Below are 12,193 nucleotides of genomic sequence, written 5' to 3' on the forward strand. Positions count from 1 at the left end.
GCCCTGCCGTTTCCTTCCCCTACTCCACTTACTCCGTTTTTCCTTCGTGCTCTCCACGACGAGCCACGTACCGGCACATTGGTGCCTCTGCCTCTGCCTCTGCCACGATGGGATAATTCAATCGTGACTTTTCACGGATTTCCCATCGAAGGAAACACGCCGGTTACCTGATGGGTGGGAAGTTTCCGTTTTTTTCGCCCTAGATGGTTCTTCTAGAATTCTTCTTCTTCGTTTCGAGTCCTCCTCTTCTTCGAAATAGGCTTCCAAGTGTCTGGAAACGGTGAGGATTTTGATAAGGATGAGTTACAGATTTAGACAAGTTTAAAGTACGATTGTAGGTGGTGGAATAATTTTCTCAATATAATTTCTTTATAATAAAGAAGAAATTGTATAAATAAAAGTTATTGTAAAAAGTTACTCGATTAATTTGAACGTAAAATGAATTAATTATCTTTTTAATTCGTTTTTCTTATTTCCTTTTTTATATATTTATATTTAAAAATTGCTCAATTCTTAGTTATTTCGCAAGAAATTTAATTTCTGACCGATAAAACTATTTATCCAAATCAATTAATGCTCTATAAATTTTCAAAATTTCAAACCTTCGCTTTGTTATCTTTCATCCAAATGGACTTTTCTTCCAATTAATTCTAACACACCTATCGATAACAATTATCTTTACGATTATCATTACAACGATATAAACATTTACTTCATAAATATCCAGCATAACGAAACAATTATCGTTAAATGCTTTTTTCCCAATAAATTTTTCCTCTTCGGAGAGGACACGAGCCTCTTTAAAATCTGGCGTAACGAAAACTGGATCAAGCTGGAGGGAAGATTTCTTCACAAGGCAAGGGGAATCTCGTTGAGGCAGGTCACTCCTCGTAATTACCTTCTCTCACGGAAGTGGCCCGCGTGCGCTTCAACGTGGCTTGGTCGGCCCTTCTCAACCTCGCCCCTTCATCCCCTACAATTAAACCCACCGACAATTAAATCGATAAAGCACGCCCCCTTTATGCCGATATCCCTTGCGAGTAATACACTCCTCTTCGTCCCAATTTTATACGGGAGGAACCGTCCAAATTTGCCGATCCGTCGTTAAGACCGATCCCGTTTAATAACGCGGCCCGATCTCTCCTCGTGTAATTTTCGATCGGCAAACTTCTGTAATCGAACTCTGCATTTATTAAGGTAAAAAAATTAGTCGTGTAACGGGTAATTTTCAAGAAATAATTGGAGCACGATGGGATTCTGCGAGTGTCGAAGAATTTCGATGATCCATGAGTATTTTCGGTGGATGTGCGACTTGTAATGCGTGATTTTTTTCCGTTGCAAGCAGAAGAAAGCAAAGAAGATTTTATTTAATGGAATTTTAACTCGATATACTATACTTGTTGAAATGATATATAAACAATGGTACAATAGATAATCTCTCGTAAAGGAGAAGGCAGAAGGATGAGTTGAAAGGAAATATTTGGAAAGGAAGATGGGATAATGGTTATTGTGAACTGTGAAAGAAATGAATATTGTTTTTCTTTTTTAAACACTTCCTATTTAATATTTCGTAATTATATTTATTCATTGGCATTGAAATTATTAATTATATTATCCAATTAAAATTGGCTGCTTTACGTTTACTTTGCTTAATAAAAAATCTAAATTGTTATTGTTGTTATTATTATTATTTTGTATTTATTTCATATTCATATTCGCGTGGCAATTTACATTTCTGAAATTGCAATTACTTTCAAGGAATGCCGTGTGTTGTTGCAATAATTATTGTCTTAAAAGAAATTACGAAAGAATGGGATAAAGAAATCAGTGAAGAACGACCTTGCGGCTGCAATGTTGGAATGTTAGAACGAATTTATCTTGAACTGTAGCCCCGGGGCAGCCCGATAATTTATGTGTTGTGGGTGTAAGGTGATGAAACAAATGAAATTAAATGTATACTGTATATGGAAGGTAAACAATGCGTGTTGCGTTTCATCACTGGGAAGTCCATGTTAACATTAAGCAATTAGATAGCACTTGGTTTCCACCGTGAAATTAAACGACATTGCTGGAAAACACGTAAACGCGTATTTCTCGAAACATGTGACGTGACTGATGTTCCATGAAATTTAGAATGTCGTAACCTTAGTCATTTTGCAAGCTTCTTTTCCTAAATGGAAACACGAGATTGAAAATCTTTTGACAAAAAACGAGTTGAAAAAATTCTAGTCGTGAAAGTTAAGTTCTTGGCTGATAACTAAAAGTCTATTATCTCAGAGAGAAAGTTATTCCATGAAGATTGTCCATCAAACGTAAGATTGTTAAACGTCGTTTAAAAGTTAATTTTCAAAGCCATTAAATTTTATCTAATATATTCCCCATAAAGATTATTGCTAATTACTACTTAGATGCTATTATACATTCATAGAAAATTTAAAGGTGTACACAGTATACACGAGACAAATCTCCATTTATATAGTTTCGTTCATAAAAATACGAATTTGCATAAATATATGTATTATTACGTGTTATTAATTAAGAAATCTTTCCAAAATTGCTATATTTCCATCCAAACTATCCACATTTTCGCTTTCATTATATTTGTTAAATACATTTTTTCAATCTCAATAATCGCAATACCTTCAAAATTCATTTCCTCGCGAACGCATTACCATTTTACCAATAATCTCGTTCAACTCAATTTTTTTTCTCAATACTGCTTCAAACTAGAAACAACTCGTTTAAACGGGAGAATGCTAATGTAAAGACATACACCTACACTTCTCCTTCTTCAGAAAAAAAAAAGTTTTCAAAATTCACAGAAAATTCCCCGATCAAAGATAAAATTGCGATCTAAACAATTTTCATCGCGTTATCAAAAAACGAGATTGTCGGAAGAGAATTTTTTTCCTTTTTTTTTTTTCTTTTCGAACAACGAACCTTTTTGGGGGGAAAAACCGGATAAGAACCAACACCGCCATCTGTTATGGGTGATAAGAACGAGGGGTTCCTTCGCAGTTTCCGGATAAGCCGCACGGGCTGGGGGTGACGTGACGAGCGACGCCGACGCCATGTGCCCAAAATGGCCGCGGATCGTTAAACGGTCACGCGCAAGCTCCTCGGGGGGTGGTGGGATGGGAAGGGTTGGTTTTAGGGGTGTTCTCGCTTCTTAATAGGATCGAAGAATAGTTACGCCGTCAGATCCACGCAGTTACGTGGGCCACCATTTCGACAGCACGAATGAATAGAGAAATGATCCAGAACAGAACGTTCCTCGTTTTGGTTATTATCGAATCTCACGTTCAGTACATTTGCGAGAATAATAGTTGCGCGTTGTCAACTTTTCGATTTTCTTATTTTTCTTCTTTATCTTATCCGTTTGCTTAGATTTTCTTTTTGTTTGGAATTATTATACGTGTTTGGTCGTATTTTATAGTGATTTTTGGGTAGAGAGGGGTTGAGGGTACGATATTTTTTTAAGACAGCAGTGTGAAGAAATTCATTTCAATGTTGATGATGTTCTCCTTCGATACAGAACGAAGTTTGCATAAATCCATATATGATAAATTTATGTAATAATATATTATTCATTTGTATAAATAATTTTAATCGGATATACCTTGCAATGTTCGTGAAATTTTATTCATCGAATAAACGAGTGACAAAATTAAATCGATTTTTCGAATTTATAAATTTTCTATTTAAAAATCATTAAATATTCATTTAAAAAAGGGACGAAAACTTGAACTTGAGGATAGAAATCATTTATAATACACAAGAATATTCGTTCTTCTAGTTATTGAAAAAAAAAAAAAAATATCAATTTTCACAAAAATATAACGAATATCAAAGAAATCTAAATTTCCTCGACAGTTGAAGAGACTTTTAATTGGCAGACTCGTTTTAGAAAATGAGAAAAAATCCGATCGGTTTTTATCTCTTATCATGTTTACTAGACGCGGATTTTTTTTTCTTTCTCTTTCTTTTTTCTCTCTTTCTCTCTCTTTTTTGCATTATTTTAATACTCCACGAGATTCGAGGTAGACGGCAATTCATTACGCGGCAGTCGGCAAATGGAGAGAGAGAACTTTCATTTCGAGGATAATAGAATACGTATATATATACGAATATATATATATATATATATATATATATATAGATCCGAATATTAATCGGCTCGTACGCGCAAATACCTATTAGCAAACATCGCGGATATACCGTTTATTGAAGGTTGGACAGGGCTCTCTCTCAGGACTTACACATTGTTTAATCGTCGAAATATAATACGGACGTATCCATAAAGCCAAAGGGCGAAGCTTCGCTTCATTGTCCCTTGTTGAACACCTAAAAATCGAATCGTGCGTCCCTCGACGCATTGAAAACGAGCCTTGGACAAACGGTCTGGCTTTTAAAGTAAACGATGCGACACCGTCACGTCAATTATTTTATCGTAAAATAAAATCGTGTATTTCTTTCCGTTCAGGATTTTTTTTTAAAGGACAACGATGAAATATCTTATTAAGATATTTTCTATTTTCACGAAAAACCTTTTTTTTTTTTTTGATTTGACGAGGAATTTCAAAAAAAGCGATATCGTTTAACTTTAATAATTTTTGAAAGTTTCAATTTTCCACGAAAATTTAATCGATATTAATCATTGACGTATTTTTCAAACTATCTTTAAAACTATTTCGACTTACATAATCCATCTGTTCCAACAATCAACAATACCGTTTCCTTTCCTTTTCACCCAACGATGCCAAAAATAAAAGGAACCACTCGACGAATCTTCTCATTACGATTAAAAAAACATAGACAAATAGGCAAAAATATCGATCTTACTTCAATAAATCTTTCTTACTCGAAAGCCTGTACGACGAATATCCAAATCAAACACGTGTTCAATTTTCGCGGGATGAAAGAAATCCGAAATAACCGGAAGCGAATATCCAGTCAATGTTCGTTCGAAGTTCGTTCGATAATAACGCGACAGAATTATCATATACGTGTAAGCGGCGAATCCAAGGGCCATCGAAACGGAAGCGAGGATCGGCAGGCAGATCCGGAGAGAGAAAGGCGGCTTCCTAGTCGTCCTCCTCGTCATCGTCTTCGTCGTTGGGGTTCGTTGACCTCGTTGCGAGGCGCCTGTTACGCTTTCCCTGTCAAGTTGACAGGGGTCATCGAACCGGTCGTACACTTTTTCGCTCCCTCTCTCTCTCTTTCTCTCTTTCTCCTCTCTTTTTTTCGAAGGCAAAGGTGGACATTAATCTGAGAAAGGGGTAAGCGCATCCGGCGATGGCGTGTTCGCGCTTTCCGCGTTCGCCGCGCACGTTCCTTTTCAGAGCGGCGCGTGCGCTCGCATGCGAGTAATTGCAAGTGGTGCACTTGCAGCTCGCACATGTCAAAAACGAATTTGCAGTTGGCCCATTCGGTTGGGCCATCTGATGCCATCCGAGTTTCTTGCCCCGGGAAAGGGTTTCTTCTCGCACGAACCGAATCTAGGGGCAGCCCTGTCGTCCTCCGATGTCATTCACCTTTCCTCACGTTTGGGATACGATGCGATCCAATTGCGCGCGGTGGAATGAACTTTGTTTCGCAACTTTTTTTTCCATTTTTTTTTAAAAACTTTTGAAATCAAATTTTTCAATTTCGTTTGCCCGATCCGTTTTTCTTCTTTTTTTTTTTCTTTCTTCTCGACGAAACATTATTGTATTATTTCTGTGAAATAGTTAGACGTAGAAATTTGTTCTTTGCTCTTTATTTTACTTTATGTTGAAGGAATCTCTTAATATATGAGAATATTAGAGATTAGAAATTTTCAATTTTTATCAACAAATTCATAATATGAAAAATTAATATAATATAGTTGATTGAAATAAAAATTTGGACATTCCGTGTTATATACTTACTGTATATAAAATCTCTAATAAATACATAAAACGTTAACGATATATCTTATTCTCGAAGAATTTGTCGTTTATAAAAAGAAAAAAAAATAGCTAAACTTCTCTCAAGCAATTTACACTCTTCTCGTTTATAAATACTTTTCAAATACTTGCAATAATTACCTCTTTATATAATCCGAAAGCGTGAATTTTAAAATTGGCAATAACGCCAGTTTTAAAATGAAATTGGCAAACAATAGAATTCGCAAGGCATTATAAAGCCGCGAACGAGGCCCAAGGAGGTCTTATAGATTCGTTAAATAGATAACACGTAACGGATATGCTAATAAGGAACATTTGCTCGATAAACCTATTCGTTTATGATACGTGCAACATCTGTCATCGATAATCGGCCGATTGTTAAATATAAGGATTCGTAATCCCCGAGGAATTCTCATTATACGGTAACTAAAGATTGCCTCGGCAATCAAACATTTTCAAACAGATAGCCATCGGTCTTTAAAAGCTCGAGACGAACGGGACGATTCTTTTCTATTCTTATACGTGACGTGATTCCTCATTTATTAGCGAGAGAGAGAGAGAGTTTAACGAAATGTCAAACATTCTGCATCGTTCTAATTGGTTTAATGACATAATAACAGGTAATGAGCGCATCGATTACTTGGAGGGTTGTTTATATATTATTTATAATCATGGGAATCTTTTCAACGTTAAGGCAAATCGACTTCTATTCGAGCCCAGATCCCCACGTTTCCAAGAAATTTCTCAATTTTTGTTCCTTTACAATTATTAAAAGTAATAACGAATACTGATTATTCGTGATATAAAAATTGAAATTATTCTTTACACAAGAACATTGATTTATTTATGAAAACAAAAATTTAATAGAAATCAATGATCAATAACGTTTCAAAGAATTGAAATTTCAACAGTTTAAAATATCACTATGAAATTTAATTTTTCTTACTTGATCTATTCAAAATAAATTTTAGCTTAACTTTTGTTCACGCATTAGAATAGGAAAAAAAATATTTATATGGCACATTACTTTCTTCCATTACAACTCAATCCAGTTCAAAATAAATTTCTGAAACCTCGTATGAAAGGAAAAATATCATCGATTATCTCTTCCAATATTCTCGAATTTGTTCTCTCATTTTGTACAGCACAGATCGAATAGAATTACCACGAGTAAACGAGCCAGATTCGTCTCGATAAAAAGCGTAATACCCCGACGAAGTGGATGCACAATAACCCATGAATAACGTATGCATCAACGGCCAATAAGAGCGAGCTGCGTTTCGAGCTCGTCAAGATCGGTCCGCGTGATAATTCGTTAATCATCGAAGCATCCTTATTAATGACGGTCTGCGTTCCCGTTTTCTTAATCGTCCCGTGGTGGTATTTAATAGTATTTGAAACAATATCGCCGCTATTATAAGACGTGTAATTAATTCTCCGTTTTAACTTTGAGAATCTTATCATGGAAAGATACGTCTGGAAGAAGGAATTCAAAGAGAGTCATAAAGATTGTCGGTGAAAAGATTGTTTCTTTCTTGTAATCGATGAAGTTATTCTACTTTCTTCTTTTTTCTTTTTTTTTTTTTTCTTGTCTTTTCATTTTTACGTTGCGTGGAATTATAAATGAAAAGATGAAAGGTGAGGATGTAAAGAAAAATGAGACGAATTTTCTTTTTATTTTGAAATGGAGTAACGATAATGTGAAAGATGAAAACGACATGGGTATCCTTTTAATAGAATGGCGATATTGATTGTTGATTTTTTTTTTCTTTTTATAAACGAATTTGAAAGATTGAAGTTAAGTTTGTGGATAGTGTTTTCCTAACTGTCTTTCAATAGTTAATTTTGTAACTGTTATTTATTGATTCACGGAAATTTGAAATTTTATGATTTATTTTTATGCCCTTCAAATATCGCTTCGTCGGAATTTTTAGTCTCGTTTTTGAAGAAACGAAAACTCTTACTTTTTTTTTTAAAATAAAATAAATAAAATAAAATATCTTCGTGTGCACGTTAGTCAGTCATTGATATGCAAATTCAGACGAATATTCAAATCATATCTATTATCTTAAAAACTTTTAGGCAGCAAAATTATGATATTTGAAGTTTCTATTTTTTTTTTTTCTTCTGCTTTCGAATTTCTCAACTCCTAATTCTAAATCTTTTTCTTCCATGACTTAGAAACGTTCAATAAAAACCATGGTGCATACGTGACGTCTAACTAATTACACTATTCGATTCATGAACACACGTGCAAAAAGAAAAGTGGCATAATTCAGAACTCGTAATGATCCATGTTGCAAAATGGGCCTGACGAAAGACTCTATTGATAGACTTTCGCGTGGGTGAACGGTCTCTCTCGTTCCTGCCATTTTCAATTGTATACCCGGGTAATGCCTCTTTGGGCCCATTACTTCCTTCGTTTAAATATCTTCCAGTTTATTGCACAATCGATTCAAAACAGGAACCTTATTATTAGACCGAAAAGAAAGCATTGAAACTGAATGTTTCATTATGAAAACGACTCGTTAAATATCTGTTTTACTATTAAAAATAACGATTTTTATATCTTTTATGTCTTTTGTATCGATTGAATTATGAATTTTTCTCTTCACGAGATATATTAATATATATAACGCGTATAAAAATGGCAGGAATTCTTTTGGAAGAAGTTTTCTGTGATTTTAATTTTAAAAATAATTTCTGACATCTTCTTTTACTCGAATAATTTATAGCTCTACGTTCTGATTTGTGGAAAAATTAGTTATAGCACATAATAAAATATTGCAATACAAAATGTATGTAAATAATTGAGTTAAAAAGAAATTTTCTATAAAAGTAATTCCCTTTTAGCATTAACCAAATAATTTATGAGATTTATTAAAAATTAATGCTAATCTATCTTTCTTTTAAAAATAATAAAAGTAAACTAGCAAGTTAAAAATAATTTATATTTCCTTAAGGATATTTAGAATTAATCTTTAGAATCAATCTATCATCTCAAAATTAAAATTTATTTTTTAAAGTGCTTAAATACATTTTAAAAAAAATACTTAATAAAATTATCAAAATATCGATCTCAATTTAGTTCTAAATATTTTAAGAATATGCTTAAATCTTCTTAAATCTTTGAAACTCCTAAAAATCAATAATTAATCTCAATTATTAATGAATTTTCAATTATTAATGGATTGAATCATGATTTCTACAATTTTCGCAATTCGAAATGTTGCGAAACGAATTAATCGTGGCAGAGAAAGCGTCGTAATTCTTAATGTACTTATTCGATGGATATACGTATGCAGAAGCATCGAGTGGAGTCATTCGTATTCTTAGACGGTTAATATTGCTCGGTTTTTCGATGATTCACGCGGTTGTCGATCGCCTTAAAGATGTGCTAAACGAGTGCATCGATGGCCATGCGAAATAATTTATGCGCGGCATGAAGTAACGTTTATTAATAAGCGTACTTGACGGTGCACGGAGAAATTTTTTAATTGTCGCTCGGCCAATGTTGAACCATTTATGTCGACGTAATATATTCGATGTTGTGAAGCATCAATGTACGAGTAATTATAATATAAGTTGAATTTCTTCGTTTGTCAAATATATTTGGAAATATCCTTTAAAATAAATGACGTGTTTCAGATTTTTTTTCTAATTTTCAAACCTCTTTTTGACGATATATTTATCGATTTTGATCTTTTCTTGATACGTACAAAAAATTCCATTTATTAGATTAGATTTATCCGATTATTACTTCTTAATGATTTCGTGTTATTTTTTATATACGATTTTTATTATATGGATTTATTGGAGTTATAATTAGAACGAGAAGGTGAACAAAAAAGATCTTTCGATTACAAATTATTCAACCAAAACCTTGAAATTATTCAAGCAAAAGTGAATGGAATTTTTTTTTTTTCTTTGATTTTATGACTCTTTCAAATTTAGAATGTCTGGTGTTATACGTTTAATTTTGCCGTTTTCGTTGATAATGAAAAGGAAATTTTGAAAAACATTTTCTCGCTTTCACAATCAATCTACTTCGTTTATATTATATTATAGAGAAAATGATTAAACCATCTTGAATAATCCGATTTAAATATAGAAGTTCGAAGACACGACCTCAAACTGACCTCATTATCAGATTTAAATGGACCAATTTTTATCGTTCTCATAAATTAATCAATTGCCACGTCGCGATCGAAGATTTGTTAGATATCAAATGGCACGCTATCTCGTAATCAATCTTTGAAATAACTTTCCATCTCTCGTTGCCAGATTAAAACATTCATTTTTATAATGAATTCAATCTTCCATTTTATCAAATTTTTCTTCCTTCGCAGAAAATTATATTTAAATACAAATTTTACAATTTTTCTATCCAACTTTCAAAATTTTCAAATATCTACATTTCTATACTACCCTCTCTAGACCAGGTTATATTGTTCACCAATAATAACAATAATACATATTAATAAAACACAATAACGTAATAACAAGCTAAGAAACGTGCAAGAGAATTAAATTGAAAATAAGAAAACTCGAACAATATTTTCTTCGAGCATTGCAACTTAAAAATCGCTCGGTTTCTCGAGAAGAAGGAAGCGAGGTTTGTCAGTCGGTTTTTGAAGTCGTGACGTGTACGCGTGCGCGTCAGCCGGGCGGTTTCTCTCCTTTACCTCCGATTAAAATTGAGAACTACGTGGAGCAAACGCTGCGACACCTGCACAAATCTACATACTGGATCGACGGGTGTGTGTCTAACCCGTCCTCGCGGGCAGATATACGCGAGGCGTTGCCTCGACGCGTGTCCACGTGTGCACGCGCGCCTCCACTTTCAAATCGCTCGACCTTGCCGCTCGATTGCCGAGTTTCTCGAACGATCCCGTGACCGTACGAGTACGAGGGTTGAGCAGCTCCGACGTAGAAATTCTCGTAGAAAATCGCGTGCACACATGAATACGCGTTGAAATTAAATTACGTGTCTCAGGATAATTTTTTTGGTAAGAAAATAAACGAAGAATATTTCGTCGAGATGAAGATACGATGAATCGCTTTGGAAATCTATGGAAGGATACGAAGGAGTTTTTCAAGATCGTGTATCTTTCTAAAATTTCCTTTTTCTAAAGGAATAAAATTTGTATTTTTAAATAAATATCGAAAGTAACAATGTTATAAGTAATATTCCTTTCGAGTTATTTAAATGAAAAAGAAAAAAAGATTTTCAAAACGTCATACATAATCTCGAGTCAACGAACTCGATAGCTGCACGCAGGTTTGATTCGCGAAGGATACAATCTGTCATTCGAACGAGAGTGCACGGTAAATCAAGCGACGAGTATTTTCATGACTCGTTGTTCCATCGTTCCGTCAATTTTTCCCTCTCCCAGTCTGTTTTTGGAAAAACCGTCCAATCCGGATTTCTCCGTATTCGCAAACATTCGCTCATGACACGGTCGCAATTCACACAATCCATCATACACCGCGAAGAATCCGTTTCCGGTTGTAGTCTTTTTAATTACCGCGCGATCAATCGGCTGCCTATCGAAACTGATCGACAAGTTTGCGCCAGGCAGGGCGATACGTGAGTATATTTCGCTGGATTTTTAAAATAAAATTATTACTCGTTCGAAAAGAAATATTCAATCCTTTCGAATATTCCAATATTATTTCTGGCGGTGAGTTTGTTCTATTCTTTAGAATCTTTTGATAAAAAAAAAAAAAAAAAGAAAAAAAAGAAAAAGAAAGAAAGACGAGTTTGATGTAATGAAGTCATCATGATTTTTGTATCTTCCTCGATGTTTGAAAGTGTCAATATCTGTCAAATGAAATGTTGAAACGAGAGACAAATGATATCTTTCATCTTTTCAAAGTGTGAAAATTATCAGTAAATTGTTTCTCTTTTTTTTTTTTTTTTTTTTTTTTTAACTTATAAATTTACTCACTTTTACGAATCATCCGATTCGTATCTGAAATAAGTTAGAAATATTTTTTAATCAAAGTTTTAGAGATTATTCTAATATAAAATTAGTTGAATTAATAATCTAAATTAATTTTAAATATGACGTAAGATATATTTTCTGAATAAACATGAAACGCGTATTAAAAAAACAATGTTATTAATAGTATCATATTTATACTTATTAATACGAAAACTACGAAAGCAATTAATGTTTTATGAATTATAAAAGTGAATTCGAAATAACTCATTCCAGGAAAAAGCAGTTAAAAACGAGTTCTTTTTAAACAAATTACCCTAC

General features: G+C 33.6%; 1 protein-coding gene and 1 long non-coding RNA gene across 4 annotated transcripts in view; one reads left to right on the forward strand and one right to left on the reverse strand.

The window, feature by feature from the left end:
• The window catches only part of LOC107999229 (UPF0489 protein C5orf22 homolog), a 761,052-nt gene that overhangs the window by 509,454 nt on the left and 239,405 nt on the right, over nt 1-12,193 (forward strand). The window lies entirely within an intron of this gene.
• The window catches only part of LOC114577723 (uncharacterized), an 84,823-nt gene that overhangs the window by 615 nt on the left and 72,015 nt on the right, over nt 1-12,193 (reverse strand). For all 3 annotated transcript variants that reach the window (XR_009830548.1, XR_003698006.2, XR_009830547.1), the window contains one exon: nt 33-271. This is a non-coding gene — a long non-coding RNA (uncharacterized LOC114577723). The remainder of the gene's footprint in view (nt 1-32; nt 272-12,193) is intronic.

This window comes from Apis cerana, linkage group LG7 (assembly GCF_029169275.1).
Source record: "Apis cerana isolate GH-2021 linkage group LG7, AcerK_1.0, whole genome shotgun sequence".
Lineage (NCBI taxonomy): Eukaryota > Metazoa > Arthropoda > Insecta > Hymenoptera > Apidae > Apis > Apis cerana.